This window comes from Typopeltis vanoorti, chromosome 14 (assembly GCF_054136105.1).
Source record: "Typopeltis vanoorti isolate ZY-2024b chromosome 14, IOZ_Tvanoo_1.0, whole genome shotgun sequence".
In the NCBI taxonomy this organism is placed as follows: domain Eukaryota; kingdom Metazoa; phylum Arthropoda; class Arachnida; order Uropygi; family Thelyphonidae; genus Typopeltis; species Typopeltis vanoorti.
In genome coordinates, this window is record NC_143562.1 from 51220085 (window position 1) to 51237094 (window position 17010).

Consider the following 17010-nt stretch of genomic DNA (forward strand, 5'->3'; position numbering starts at 1 on the left):
TTGTACGTGGGTTTTTGACCAGAAAAATTACAGTGAATTTTATTTCATGACCTGCTTTGTAATTCATTCTAACACTTTCAAAGCTTACCAACCTTTGTGTTCCCACATTACCTAGCATCGATTAATGCATCATCAAAAATATTACACTTACGTTTAAATTAGAACCTGCATAACTGGAACACGTGTAAAGGTTTACACGTGTTCCAATTATGCAGGAACACGTGTTTTAGATTATATGGCAAGTTGTTGGGTAGTAGCATGAGACGATCCCTCAATACTGCCCTATACAAATTATTATAGTGCCTAGTTGTGTAGAGAGGTTGTGTTTGGTGTTACTATGCGATGCGTTTCTCTTTTATTACGTTAAGCGTAATTAAAATAGTATCATAGTTACAGTACGTAGTGTGTTAGATTCTTTATACGATTTCATTAACTATGGAAGTCAGTTTCCATAGCTCTTATTACTACTATTAATGTTCTGCTAGAAGTGTATGATTTGGATTTGTGTGAAGAAACCTGGTTTTGTTGTTGTTGTTGTTGTTGTTGTTGTTGTTGTTGTTGTTGTTGTTTTCTACATCTTCTTCTTCATCAAGAGTAAAACTGAGGTAATGCTCTTCTTGGAAAAGTCAATTCCAAACCACAGAAATAGAATGAATTAAAGACGAGAATAAAAATTTGGGTTTATATTTTCCGACTGGACATCAAATTAGCACCAATAAACACAAAAAACCTGTTTTGAGATCAGCTGAATCATATCATGTACGTTTCTGAGGTCACCACACTGTCGTTTATATCACGTGACAGTATTTTCGTTTCTAGCATTCTTTTAATGGATGGTTTATTTGCTCCCTTATCAAGGAATTAAACTTATCCCCCATGACCTTGTTTGAACTGCTTTGTAACCAACCCGAGTTTATTTTGAGGTCAACGTAAAAGTGACCGCGTCGTTTCTAACATAGTTTTACTCGGGAGGGTTCCTCCCTTATCAAAAAGTAATTAAATTAATCCTCCCCCCCACCTATTTTGAACTGCTTTGTGAACAGTCAACGTGTGACACCATGTACAAGTGACAGCATCGATTCTAATGTAGTTTTAAGACCTGTCTTCTGGTTGGTTGTAATTAGGTCATGTATTTCTCTCCAAGGAAATTTTCCATTAATCAAAAAAGTAATTAATTCTCCCCTGTTCGTATCAGTTGGACTGGTTTTGTTTCCAGATCGTATATAACTGGCAAGCATGTTTGTACCTCAACCAATGTGGATAGAGTTACGTCATGATGTCTTCGTTTCCAATAGATCATAGGCTGTTGTTTCGAGACTTGTTTTTGACACCAGCGTCGGAGTCACTTATTGCAATCAACCCCCCCCCCCCCCCAGCTTTTAGGGTAATATTCTACTCGGATCAGTTTCCCACTTCTCTTGAAAGAGTTTTTGGGGTATGGTACCTGCAGGGCTATATTTCTGAGTGAATTTTCTTGTTTGGAGAACGTCTCTTGAAAGCTTTTACGGTCAGGTATGTCTTCTTTTATCCAATAGATAAAATGTCATAGACAATAAGAAAAGAGGCATATGAAAGCAAACATGTGTACAAAAATTACCTAGTCTTATCTCAGACATTAGATCATGACAGTAACATTTTTCGTATAAAATGAATTGTTAATAACTCATCATTTTATAACTGTTTGTTCTTAAATGTTTCCATATCAATAAGAATTATACATATATATTTTAATAAATATGTCTCATTTACTATTACTGGTATTTAAAGTTTGTAAATCTTTATTGTGAAAGTATTGACTCAACAACATAGTTCTTTTGAAAGCTTTTAGGGTAAGATATTCGAGAAATCGTAATATATTTTACTTAAATCACACTTCGTAGACATCCTAACATAAAATAAACATAGACAAGCACTGGTTCAGGTTAAATACATTTTAATTAAGCAAATATTTACATAGAAGACAATAATGAACGCAAATAGCTGTGTTGATAAATCATTACATGAGAGACATGAGCAAATATGTCTTTTACATGGAAGTAAAATGTGGGACAAAAGTTATTTTTTCTGCTTTTCTAAAATGTGAGACCGAAGGTGTAACAGTTTATTTTCCATTCTCTCCTCACTATTTGTTCTTCTCCAATCACTAACGAACCTATGCATTTGTCCTGTAGGGTATGTGTTCATTTTCTCAACTTCATCTAAAACCGCATTGTACATAGAATAATTTGAACGAATCTCAATTTCCATATTTCTATATACACTACACTGTCTAAATAACATATCACTAACACACACATTTGGTCTTCTCCAGTCTCTAGGTTTGCTGCTGTTGCCTATGAAAGGTATTTTTCTTCTTTTCTAAAATGGGATGACAAAAGGTATTTTTATTATGGCGCTTAGCATCGATCAATAAAAACATATCGGCTTTATTTTTACAACCGGAGTTTGATATGTTTTCATTTTGGTTCATGAATATCTTGAAGAAACACCCATTAATGTTTGAAAGTTCCCATTACTCTAGGATATCTGATCGACTTTTCTCCAGACAGTACACTAAGATGTCATTCATGTGAGGAGTGTGTGAACATATTTCATACAACCGACTGTTCTGAAGGGGTAACATGGGGATTGGTTTTTAGTGCATTTTTTTAGAAATCATTTTGACAGTAATGATCACTCGACATGGCTTTTACCTATATCTATATTAAAACCTTATATTTTTAAGGCTGTCTGCTTAGGAGGAGGAGAGCTAGATGTACATTCGACCATCTCTGTTAACAGGAAGATGTCAGGCATATTTTGTTATTTATTTCTAGCCTCTTTTTTCTTGAGAAAATCCTGCTCCCCGATTTATCCATATGCAAGCTTCCTTTTGGAGAGATATTCTATTTTATGGGTTTTCTTAAAAAAACTATCATTAATGCAATTCTAGATGAAACTGAGAGAGTTACGTTACCACTGACCCTATAGGAAACATGCAAAAGTTTCCCATAGATTGGAGAACAACAATTAGTGAGGAGAGAACAGAAAATCAATCTGATCCATATTTTAGATTTAAAAAAACAGACCAGAGAAGTCGGAATGCATGTGTAAATGATGTGGTATTTAGAGAGATCATCAGATATCAAAATAGTATAGTTCCAAAGTGGAAAGATCCTTGTTTTGATGCACCATCAATCAAACCATTATGGTTCTAATTTTGCATTCACTTTTCAATCATTGCATTCAATATATCAATCATGCTAACGAAACACATTAGCATTTACTTTCAAAACATCACGATTTTGGCAAATACTACTTGCACGATCACTCAATCAATCAATCACGATCTTTGCATTCACTTTTCAATCATTTTCTTGATACATGAAGAGCTATGTCGTCTTCGTGAAGTAAAATTAGGGTTCTAATGGTTTGTCGGTTAAACCAATATATTTTTTCATTATTGGGTTAAAACAAGGGTCTTTCAAGTGCAGTAATGTATTTCTATACACGCTACACTGCCTAAATAACATGTCGTTAACACACACACATTTGGACTTCTCCAGTCTCTAGGTTTGCTGTTACCAAATTATTCTACGTACAGTGCTGTTTTAGATGAAGTTGAGAAAATGAACACATACCCTATAGGACAAATGCATAGGTTCGTTAGGGATTGGAGAAGAACAAATAATGAGAAGAGAATGGAAAATAAATCTGTTAAACCTTCTGTCCCACATTTTAGAAAAGCAGAAAAAATACCTTTTGTCCCACATTTTACTTCCATGTAAATTTGCTTATGTCTTTTAGGTAATGATTTCTCAGCACAGCTATTTGCGTTCATTATTGTCTTTCATGTAAATATTTGCTTAATTAAAATGTATTTAACCTGAACAAGTGCTTGTCTATATTTATTTTATGTTAGGATGTCTACGAAGGGTGATTTAAGTAAAATATATTATGATTTCTCGAATATCTTACCCTAAACGCTTTCAAAAGAACTATGTTGTTGAGTCAATACTTTCACAATACAGGTTTACAAACTTTAAATACCAGTAATAGTAAATAAGACATATTTATTAATATATATATATATATATATATATATATATATATATGTATAATTCTTATTGATATGGAAACATTTAAGAACAAACAGTTAGAAAATGATGAGTTATTAACAATTCATTTTATACGAAAAATGTTACTGTCATGATGTAATGTCTGAGACAAGACTAGGTAATTTTTGTACACATGTTTGCTTTCATATGCCTCTTTTCTCATTGTCTATGACATTTTATCTATTGGATAAAAGAAGACATACCTGACCGTAAAAGCTTTCAAGAAACGTTCTCTAAACAAGATAATTCACCCAGAAATATACCCCTGCAGGTACCTTACCCAAAAAACTCTTCAAGAGAAGGTGGAAACTGATCCGAGTAGAATATTACCCTAAAAGCTGGGGGGGGGGGGCTTGATTGCAACAAGTGACTCCGACGCTGGTGTCAAAAACAAGTCTCGAAACAACAAGCCTATGATCTATTGGAAACGAAGACATCATGACGTAATTCTATCCCCATTGGTTGAGGTGCAAACATGCTAGCCAGTTATATACGATCTCGAAACAAAACCAGTTCAACTGATACGAACAGGGGAAGAATTAATTACTTTTTTGATTAATGGAAAATTACCTTGGAGAGAAATGCATGACCTAATTACAACCAACCACAAGACAGGTCTTAAAACTACCTTAGAATCGATGCTGTCACTTGTACATGGTGTCACATGTTGACTGTTCACAAAGCAGTTCAAAATAGGTGGGGGGGAGGATGAATTTAATTACTTTTTGATAAGGGAGGAACCCTCCCGATTAAAACTATGCTAGAAACGATGCTGTCACTTGTACATAACACCATACGTTGACCTCAAAATAAATCAGTCGGGTTGGTTACAAAGCAGTTCAAACAAGATCGTGGGGGGGATGAAATTAATTACTTTTTGATAAGGGAGCAAATAAACCATCCAGTAAAACTATACTAGAAACGATAATACTCTCACGTGATGTAAACGACAGTCTAATGACCTCAAAAACGTACATGATGTCATCCAGCTGACCTCAAAACAGAACCCTGTATGACCCAATTAAAACATTACCATCGGCAATTAAAAGTACATTCCTGACGTACATAACTACTGCTGTCGTTCTTGTGTTTACAGCCTTCTAGAAAAAAGCAAGATATCTTGAGAACCAGAACATCAAAACAGTACTTATGAAAATGCATGTTAAATAGGCATATCACGGGAAAATAGAACTTCCAAATGAACGCCACTAAAAGAAGTCTGTGATTGACTAGTATCCAGTTAACGGGTTAGATCTTATGAACAGCATTAAACACTTTTAGAGAAAAGTTTCGTACACAACCTCTTACTTGCGAACAACTGCATGGGTTGGGAATTACGCAGCGTCAATGAGAAGTAATATTTTAAAAGTAAACAATCACATCACATTTTGTTCCTTCGTAGATGGAGAAGGTTATTAATATATTGTTCCTACCTCAGCATAAGGTGGTGAGAGGTACTATTCAGTCCACGAAAAGAGTAATCACTCTGGCCGACAAATGTTATCTTTTCTGTTGTGGTGGGTGCCTTTCCAGCGATCAATGATTTTTACTACTATTTTTTTTTCAATTTTTTCCCCATTTTGGGAAAAGCTTCAGGACGAGAGAGTAATCGGTATGCTGTGTGAATCGCTTTATCTTCTCAGTATCTCATCTCTAAGATTTTCTATTGAAATTATTCCTGGGATGCTGAAGAGACCTTTACACTTTTTGGTTAACTTAAATGTTTCTGTTGTACTCTATTTTTAGGGGATTGCTAAAGTTCTGTCTCTCAGTCAGGACTCGAATCCTGTATTTACTGTTTCTAACCATTTCATACTCACGCAGATAATTCAGTTTCGAGGATATATGCTTTGATTTGAAACACCTGGGTTCAAATCTCCTCTATGACGCAATGAACCGTTATCGGAGATTTACATCTGAATGAGATTTAGCCACACTTATTGGAAGTGGATGGTTTTATCTCCCGGAAACTGCGGTTTTTCATTACGAAAAACAAGCAAAGAGAATAGAACATAATTGACAGACATCGACCATCATAGGAACGAGAAATAGCCAACCGATTTCGTCGGATCTGGTTTCGATAAACCTGCATGCTAAGGTGCGGAGTCTATGTTTAAGAGTGAAACAATTGCAAAAGAACTTTTTGAAAGACTTCCCAATGAGCTTGTATTATGCCAAAAAATTCTTCGTCAATGAAAAAAATAATGAATAAATCGCTGTTTTCACGACTTGTTCATTTTGCTAATGGAGAAATTATGGCAAAATGTATCTCAACGAGTTTATATACAATTTCAGATCCATTATTAAGCAGAACATCCAAACAGAGAAACTCAACCATGTTTATCAGTTTCTAGGTCTGCATCACCTGCTTTTATTCTGCTATCGTAAGATGCCCTTTTATGCTTACTTCTAAAACTTAGCTGTTGATTACGTTGTTAAGAAGATTCAGAAAAAAAAATAACAAAAGAGAACGACAGACAGACTGTTTCAACCTCTCCTACTAGATGAAGAAGTGCAACTGTTCTTTTACTGAATTAAGCATCTGTACATTGAGCTTTACGAATGGAACATATTCACATCAAATACGACAGAAAGATAAGACTTTAAAACTCAAGGACTAGGAGTTAAGAAGAAAATGTATGCTGATGCATGCAATTACTAAGTGATCGCAGTACTATTTCTATTATTATTATTATCAGCAACAGCTAATTGTGCGTTTGACTACTTACTTTCAGATAATATTTTCCCTCAAATCAAGGCAACAGCTGTTTGTTTTCCCCATCCTTACTGCCCACATAAATTTTCGTTCTTCTCTTTTATCTCTTCCTATCAGTGTTGTTTTTCAACGCATGATAATGATAATGAAGGCCTTTTAGTATATGGTAATTATTCAATGTGCAGACGTGTTCCTTAACAAGATAAAAACGCCCACCTTAACAAACGTTTGGAAATTAAAGATAAGTCTTGTGAATTTTCACAGAGAAATTCAAAGAAACTTGAGATTAAGAGGTTTTCGTTCTTCTCACTGTTGGTCTCCTCAGATACTACGCCTTTTTTTGTTTAAATGCTTCTACACTAGCATAAGATGGCACAACGTTAAATGTACTTTCCCTTCTTGTTCTTTTCATTATTATAGTTGTTGTTGTTGTTGTATTTTATTGTTTCATTATTATTATTATTTTATTCACATAATGTATACACAGTCAAAACAAGATTTCATTCAAACAAAAAATTGATTAGTGATACAGAACAATTTACATTATGCCAAAGAATCAAAGAATAGCCGGTCGAGCAGGGTCGTAAAATATGGACAGTTCTAAATAATGGTGTTCGTTGTAGATCATATTGGGTCACTTCGTTAATGTTTAATTGTTGTAAATAGTTGGATAGCTTCTTTGAAATTGCACCAAATGCACCGATAACTGTTGGGATGAATTTGGTGCGTTTAAGCCACAGACAACCAACTTTTCCCCAGTTCTTTGTTTTTAATGTTGCTATCACTGGGTACAGCGCCATCAATAATCCAAACCTGTGGAAGTTCGATAACTGTGATATCAGATCTATTGTGTTCCAAATGCCGATTAGTTTGTATTCGAAAGTCCCAGAGAATTTTTGCTGTTTCGTTTCCAATACTTTATCTATTTTATGCGGCCACCAGTTATCAGATGTAGGAAAGCCATATTTTTTGCATACATGCCAATGAATTATTTTGACCACTTGATCATGACGGTATTGATAATCAGTTTGAGCTGCTTTGCTGATTAGATGTTCTACAGTCTCATCTTACTGATCGCATAATGTGCATTTGCTGTTATTATTCATGTTCAAAATGTTTGCTTCCATTGCATTAGTTTGTAATGCTTGTTCATGCGCTGCTGAATAAATCCTGTTTCGTTTTTAATACATCCGTATTTTAGCCATAGCTACGCTTCTCTTGTGCACGTCAATTTTTTTTTCTCAGTATCCCGAAGAAATTGTCCATGTAAGGGTTTCCCAGCGCACATATCGGTTATTGCTGTTTCTTTATGTAATCGGATGTGTTTCCTGTAATAATAATGTAAGAATGTAATCCTATAATAATATGTTTTTTTTTTCAAAATGGCAGCGTCTGTGTTCATGCGCCGTGCGGTTTTTCGTAGTTTCTTGGTTGTTTCCAAAAATGTGAGATATATAGCACCTCTTCACAATTCTTTGTGTAAAAGATTTCTGTTTAGGAGAAAATGGTCTTCTGTGGCAACTTTTGGTCCTCTTACCTTAGATAAGAATTCTGTATCCCCAGCAAATGAAGCTGACTCACCACTTCAGACTGAATCTTCATGTAAAACCTCAGGTAATGAAGAGGAATCTGTAGCTTTTAAGACTTTGAAATAGGAATACAATAAGTTAATGCAAAGGATAAATGAAATAGATGGCAAATATAAATGATCACTAGCAGAAAATGTGAAAATATTCTGATGCGAATGAAGAAGCAAATTCAAGATACTAAATAATTTGGAATTCAGAATTTCTGTAAGATTCTTCTAGAAGTGGCTGATGTTCTACAGTTCGCAACAGAAAGTGAAGCAAAGGATGCCTTAACAGAAGCAAATGCCCAACTGAAAAATCTTTATGAAGACTCCGTATGATGGAAGCACAATTGCATTTTGTGTACATGGTCTGATTCAAATGAATCCTCTTGGCAAGATTTGATCCAAACATGCATGAACCCTTTTTGAACTGATGGAACCATCCAAAGAACCAGGAACTGTAGCACAAGTGACCAAAGCAAGCTATAAGTTGAAAGAGAAAACAATACGTCCTTCATCAGTTGGAGTTGTAAAAGCACAAACAAGTAGGCCCTTATAATATATGCAATTTCATGGAAATGTCGAAAAATATTAATTTTCCAAAGTTAAAATGAAATATAAAAGAGCATTGGTCTCCAGCTTCTCCAATATTTACCCTTCACTTGGGTTCCTGAATTCTGGCTTCCTGAGAGGATGCCAAAAATAATGTTGTCTGGTTCACTGCATTGTCCAGTGACAGCCCTGCTTGCATGGAAAGGTAGTGTAGGTTATTAAGCTGGTACTGTTATGTTTGATTGATTCCAGCATCTTCATGTTTTGTCTTCATATCAATAAGAAATTTTGATTTGGCTTCTTACTACGTTTATGTGCAACTCTTGAAAAAAAAATGGCTGGATAAGTGCACTTGATCGTTTAAAGTAGTTAAAATAGCCAATATTTTAATATGCCTCGCTTGTTTTGCAGAAACCTTTGGTTTGAAATTCCTGTAAATTCATGCTTGATGCTTTAAGCCAATGCTTCCCAAACTTATGGATGTAAAGGCCCCCCCTTGGAAAAATTAAAATATTTCACGGTCCCCATCGAAAAAAAATTCATAATACAGAAATATATTATTATAATATTTATTGTATTTATATTCAATACAAAACATACACAGCTAATATTGCAAATATCAAATGCAAATATTACATTTTTAGCATCTGACACACATTTGACATGGCACACTTAGTCTTAAAACATTTTAAATTTGTTTTCATTATTTCACGGCCTCCTCAACAAAACTAACGGCACCAAGGGGGCCGCAGCCCACAGTTTGGGCCGCAGCCCAAACTGTGGGCTGCGGCCCAAAAACAGTATATGTTGGTATTGTGCATGATCTAATAGCATTATTTTTTCTTTCCGGAAGTGCTAGTCTCCTTTACCATCTTATGATTTCACTTAATGAATACATACGCGCAACACACTGAAAATTAGCTGCTCTCCTGACAAGCAAAATTTTATCCCCTACTTTTTGTGAACACTACTGGTTTTAATAAAGGAAGGTTTAATACTAAAGTAATTATTATTATGTCCCAAAAAAGACTGTCTATTCTTCGTATCAACATCAGGAGCAATCAAAAATACTAGCTGATCCTGCAAGCTTGTCTGAAGGAAGATATAGACAACATAGATATTTTAATACTAACAGAAGTATCCACAACAAAAGAAGAGGCAACCATGAAAACAAACTGCAAACAAACTAAATGAGGTAGTGGTATAATAATATTTATCAAACATAAATTAGAAGTAATAGAGATAAACTATAAATTAGAATTTGCGGAAAATATATGCATCGAAGTGAAAAATATCAGACAAGAGAACTTCTTGATATTAAACTCAGCATACAGACCAATTTAAACGCCGAAATATTTCTAGATGAATTAAACAGATGGCTTTCTAACACGAAGGAAGTTCCTTCAGAATACCTGATAATAATAGGTGACATAAATATAAAAATTCTGCTTCTTCTCAGGCCTAGTGGCCTGTTACGTTCTCACTCCATTTGATTCTAGGTCTTCCTATTGAGCGTTCTCCCTTTGGCCTGTAGTTCAAGCCCTTCTTTGGAATCAATTAATATTCATTCTCTCCATGTGATTCTTCCAGTTTTCCCTGTACTGCTTGATGTGTGTTCAATTATTAGTTTTTCATCGATTTCTTTCTGTATATCACTAATTCTTTGTTGGTCAGAACGAGTATATCCCACTGTTCTTCTCATAAAATGCTTCTCTTATTCTCTGCTAATATCTTTTCTTTAAAATCCAGGCTTCAATTCCATAATATAATACTGGTATTGCCAAGGAGTTATAGGCTCTGATTCTGGTATGGCTTTCAACAATTGAAGGCTTAAAAAGTTGATTTATAATGCCTAGTACTCTGTTTAAATTTATTATTTTATGATCGATATCTTTCTCCTCACTGTACGTAGATGAAATGGTATCCTATATTTAAAAGTATTGACTTGTTGTAGTATTTGATTTTCAATGCAAATTTAACTTCTTATGGGGATGTTACCTGCAAAGACCATGGCTTTAGTTTTATCAATAGATATATTAATATCCAAATCTTTTGCGACTATAACTAAATGATGTATGGAATACTGAAGTTCGTTTTTTTTGACTAAGCTAAAAGCACCTGGTCTTCTGCATATGGTAATGTATCTAAAATTGATTTTGAATATTTTCCCTGTATTTTTTGTATCCAAGTTTTTATTAGAGTAATAATATATATATATATATATATATATATATATATATATATATATATATATTAAACAGAACTGAAGTTTGTTTATTTGTTCGAAAAGAAATCTGTTGTTTGTGTATATGTTGTTAATTACTTTTATCAGTTGGTTTTGAACTATTTAATTTTCTAAAATATTCTGAAGTTTTGTACGATTCACTGTATCGAATGCTTTACTGTAGTTAATGAAAGCCACTCACGTGGCTTTCATTAACTACAGTAAATTCCTTGTGTTTCGCAATGAGAAGTTTTAATGAAAAGTAACCATCAGCACACGTGCGTCCACGTCTAAAGCCATGTTATTCTTCGCCTCTATTCTTTCTTCATAAAATTCACTGAGTTTATTTTTTATAAGGTTGCTGTATATTTTATAATATACAGCAACGGAGGCTCCTAGTTCTATATTATGATCAATAAATGTGATATATGTTGTTTGGTAATCACCATGTGTTTTTTTCTACCTATAGCTCTTGAAAATATGTTCCTGTATCTGTGTTAATAGTAGTAATTCTTGGTTTGTCTTTTATATCTCTGTTGAAATGATTTAATATTTTATGTTTCAGGTTATGGTCTAGTTATAACTCTTTCTAATTTAAAAAAAATTGTTCTAGGATTCTCTATGTTTTTGTCTCACTGCTTTCTTTGCTAAAGCTCATTTTCTCTTTAATCTATATAATTATCCTGTGATTTGGTTTATAAGTATTTTTTTGAACACCCCTAAAAACGCCACTATTTCCGCCTATGCATGACACCGTTCTTGTTCTCAAGCAAGGTCATTTCATTATTTTCTTCGCTTTGTGTGTGTGTGTGTGTGTTTAACCTGGTTTGATAATGCTAGCTTGAGCTGGAGAAAAGCTGCGCGTAAATTTAGTTAATAAATTATTCATTTTCACTCCAGTCCCACATAGTTTTTTTTTCTTCCGGAAATTTCAACACGAATTATTACAATAGTTACGAAAATTTAAATATGGCAAATGAAATTAGTTTTTTTTTTTTTTAGTTGAAAGGGAGTTAGTTGATCTGAATCAGAGGTAGCAGAATTTTCTCCCAGAAACGGGGATTTTATTCCACGGACAGGCAAATGGGCTAGGAGAACACACAAACATTTTACAAACCAAAAATATTACTGGTTCTGGTGGTAGTGGACAGTAGATGATGTTGTGTGCATTGGAGGATTAAGTAAAGAAAACGGGTAGCTGTGTGTAATGGAGTAATGGTCACTCCCATGACAACTCCTTGGACTCCCCAGAGGTGTCTCTATGAAAACAGAAAAAGAATGAGCCAAGCTGCGATGGTAGGTGAGTCAACTGAAGAAATTAGTACTAATAAAAATTTATTCAGTTGAATACAAATCAGTTGAATACAAAATTGTATTCAACTGAATACCAGTGTATTGTATTCAGTTGAATACAATACATTTGTACTAAACAATTTCGACTTATGGATTTGAGAGGTTTGAAAATAAACTTCTTGATCAAAGACCATACACAACATACATGAGAGTTACGAGAAAAATTATCGGAGGCTACAGTTGGCATCAGTTGCATCATCATACTAAAAATGCAGTTATTGAAAAGGGAGTTAACATTGTTAGTATTAAGGAATATGTGAGCAGAGCATCTCTAAGATTTAAAGAGAATAAGAAAGACAATATTAGCCGAAACAGGGGGGTTTAATCTAGCTCGCCTCCTCGTGGTGCACCCTGGGTAACGCTAATTGAGCTAGAGAGATTTGGCAGCCAGTCTAACACTTAGTTCTCCTGGCTAAGGCATGCAGTCAAAAAATACTGATTTTTCTAATTTTATTGATGATTCTGACAAAAAAACTGGGATTTAGCCTTAAGATGTGTCAACTGAATATAGAGGGAATTAACAGAGCAAAATGTGACTATCTCTACAAAATACTACACGAAAATAACATTGACGTTGTGCTTCTTCAAGAAACGCATGCTGAAAACGAAGACGACCTTAATAGAAAAGGAAACATAACTGGTTTCACTTTGACTGGTGCTACATACAACCTAAATTATGGCATTTTAACATATATCAAGCATGATATAGAAAAAGCTTCTGTCCTGACATCGAGATATGATAACGATACTCATCTTGTGAGTGTGAAAGTTCACAACATGACAATAGTCAATGTCTATAAACCTCCTTTAACATCTTGGTCTATAGATATGATACCTACTTATCAACATCCGACAGTATGGATTGGTGATTTTAATAGCCATCATGAAGAATGGAAGTACCGTGATAACACGACTGAGGTACTACCCTCGTTTAATGGACAGAAATAAATAATATACACCTTGTATTTGATGCCAAGGATAGAAACACCTTTAGATCATCAGCATGGCAAACAGAATCTAATCCTGTCATGTTTTGTTTCAATAAACTCAGAAGGGCAACCATTACCAGCAATACGATATGTACTTTCTAACTTCCCACACCGTCAACGTCGACCGGTGTTACTGGAAATTGGTATGACACTACTTATAGCAAGATCATTTTCCACGACCGTGTTGAAATTTTAAAAAAGCAAAGTAGAAAAATTTTGCGAATGAATTGGATAAACGTGTTCGTTGGATCCCTGCTAGAGTTGCGGAGTACAAGAGATTTATAGGGGCAATAATATCAACTGCGAAAAAATATATCCCTGGAGGTTAGAGGAAAGATTATGTCCCCGGATGGAATGAAGAGAGTGATCATCTCTACAGAAGAGTTCCTGAAAAGTGAAGATCCTGAAATAGCAGATGAATTACTACATAGCCTGAACTCATCTCGAAAAACAAAACGGATTGATACGGTTGAAAACCTTGACTTCAAACGATCAAGTAGAAGAGCTTGGAATCTTCTCCAACAACTATCCACAACTAATCTACTTAAAAGAAAAAGCACAATTATCTCCCCTGAGAAAATAGCTAATCAAATCATTAATATGTCAAGGGCACCTAGGGACCGACATACCAAGACAATTAAGAAAGAACTTAGAGCTTTAAAAACAAATGCCCCTGCTTTCTCACAATATGCCTCAATCTTCACTATAGATGAAGTAAAAGCCTCATAAAAGATATTAAAGCAGGCAAGGCCCCAGGCTTCGACGGTGTCCATCCTGAATTTCTGATTAATAGCGGGACAAACACTATAAAAAGGCTCTGTGAATTCTTTTCTGATATATTATTTACTGTCCGACTACCTATCCAGTTTAAGAAGTCAAAAATATTTGTTATTCTTAAAACTGGAAAACCACCCCAGGAGGCAAAAAGTTACAGACCTATTGCTATATTGAGTTGCACCTATAAAATGTTAGAACGCCTTCTGTACAACAGATTGTCCATACAATTATGCAGCATGTCCCGATTGAACAAGCTGGTTTTAGAGAAAAACGTGATTGCTCTGATCAAGTGCTGACTCTAACATCATACATAGAAGCTGGATTTCAGAAGCAAGAAAAAACATCAGCTGTCTTCTTGGACCTAACAGCAGCCTATGATACAGTATGGCGTGAAGGTCTTATATACAAATTTCTTAGCATTGTCCCATGTAAACGGTCTGCTCACTGAACGTTTCTTTCAAGTTATATTAGGAAATAAAATGTCCCCACAACGAAAACTTAATAATAATCTTCTACAAGGGTCAGTATTGGCACCCTTACTTTATAACCTATACAAATATATGACTTGCCTGCTACCTTCTCACGCAAGTTCTGTTATGATGATGACTGTAATTGCCATTCGACATAAAAACATGAGTCAGGCTGAAGATGTACTTACAAAAGATCTGAAAACAATACGTGAATATTACAAAAAATGGAGGCTCAGGCTCCAGCTCAATCCAGACAAAACAGAAGTATCAAGCTTTCACCTTAATAATCACATGGCAGATGTCATTTTACATATTTTCTTTGAAGGATGTTTACTACGACACAATAAGTTTCCAAAGTACTTGGGCATGACCCTGTATCGCACGCTCTCTTACAAGCAACACCTAACAAACGTTTCTGCTAAGTTAAGAACCCATAACAACATAATACAAAAACTAACAGGTACGACATGGGGAGCATAATCTGCGGATTACAGCTCTTGATCTAGTTTTCTCTGTTGCCGAATATTGCTCACCAGTGTGGCTAAATAGCACACATGTTAAACTTGTTGACAAACAACTAAATAATACAATGAGACTGATTTCGGGCACAATTAAATCAACGCCCACACGTTGGCTTCCAGCTCTTAGCAACATTGTTCCACCGAATCTGCGCAGGACTAAGGGTCTCTTACAGGGGTATAAGAAAATCTTGGAGAACACAGCTCTACAAATACATTTAGATCTCCCAGACTTAAATGTACAACAATTGAGATCAAGACATCCACCACTACAATTAGCCCAACTACTACTACAATCTAACTTTGACCTGAAGCAAAAGTGGAAAGAACAGTGGGAGAGCCAGACAGATGACATCACAAAATTTTCTCTCAAAGAATTACAAGAAAGTTTTGATGCTTGCTCTCACCTCCCACGAAAATCCTGGACTCAGCTTAATAGAATACGAACTGGTCATGGTATGTGTGGACATGCTTTTTAAATGGGGTAAACGACCACCATCCTCAATGTGATTGTGGAGCTCAAAGACAAACTGTGGACCATATTGTGACTCAGTGTTATCTCAGAGCATATTCAGGAGACAAATTGGACTTTTTAAGTGCTACACCAGAAGCTCTGAACTATCTGACCAATGTGGATGTAACCATTTAATTTTATTGGTTTTTAAAATGACTTTTAATTTTATATGTTTTTAAATTGAAGGTGTATTGTACTGCATGTTTTGTTATTCATGCCATACGAATAAATAAAGCAGAAACAGGCTTTTGATGCCAGAACTGTACGTAAAATACTCCAAGGAAGGCATAGATTTAAGTGGATTGATGCAGCTAACAGTGTCTTAGAAAATCAACATTCTCACAATACAGACAACAAAATAGTCTAGAGTCAGATGTCAATGAGAAATTTGTAAGCATGTAAAGTTTTCATGTTACTCTCATATTATCGTGTACATCCCTCAATGTTAAATATCAGGAATTAATTATGGTAATAAATATCTTGATGTGTTTAGCTATATGTCAGCACGTCAGCTATATTCTCAATCTTGATGACTACGAATTTATGAATAGCCTTGGATTTAGTTATTAATGATTGTCAAGGGTGATTATTGACTACCTTCGTTCATCGAAATGTTAGTTAGGGCTAAAGGACCTCCACCTACTCCTTTTGGAAATACAAGTCAGTGAAAGGTTTTCATGCGCTTATCGTGATTTAAAAAAAAAACCGCACGTTGGGAACTAGTTTGCGAACGATAATAGCGATTTCTGAACATTATTAAAAAATTTAAACCTTGTAGTTCCAGAATGATTCATTCAGAAATCAAGAATTTCAGTAATCGGTATCTCCAGTAAAATAGGATAAGATAATCCACCGCCAAAAGACACATTCCTCTCTCCCTCTCTCTCTCTCTCTCTCTCTCTCGCGCGCGCACGCGTAAGGAAGATCTCACTTCATTCCCTTTCTCCCTTAAGTTAGACTTTGGTATTTCCAACCTAAAAAAAAAAAAAAACTGTGTAGCTTTTTTTTAGTTTTTGAAAGTAGGCAACCCCATAAGAATAAAGAAATAAATGTGTTTCATGATGTTCTGCTAATTGTTCGAATGGCGTTTTCAAAGCTTCTGTTATGTTTACGTAAGGGATGATTTTTGATGGGACAGGCTTGTTGTTTTGAGTAAATATCCACAACAATATAATCATCCATTTAACTGCGTATGGGTTAATGTATTTCGATATAGAAGAGAAATGGGAA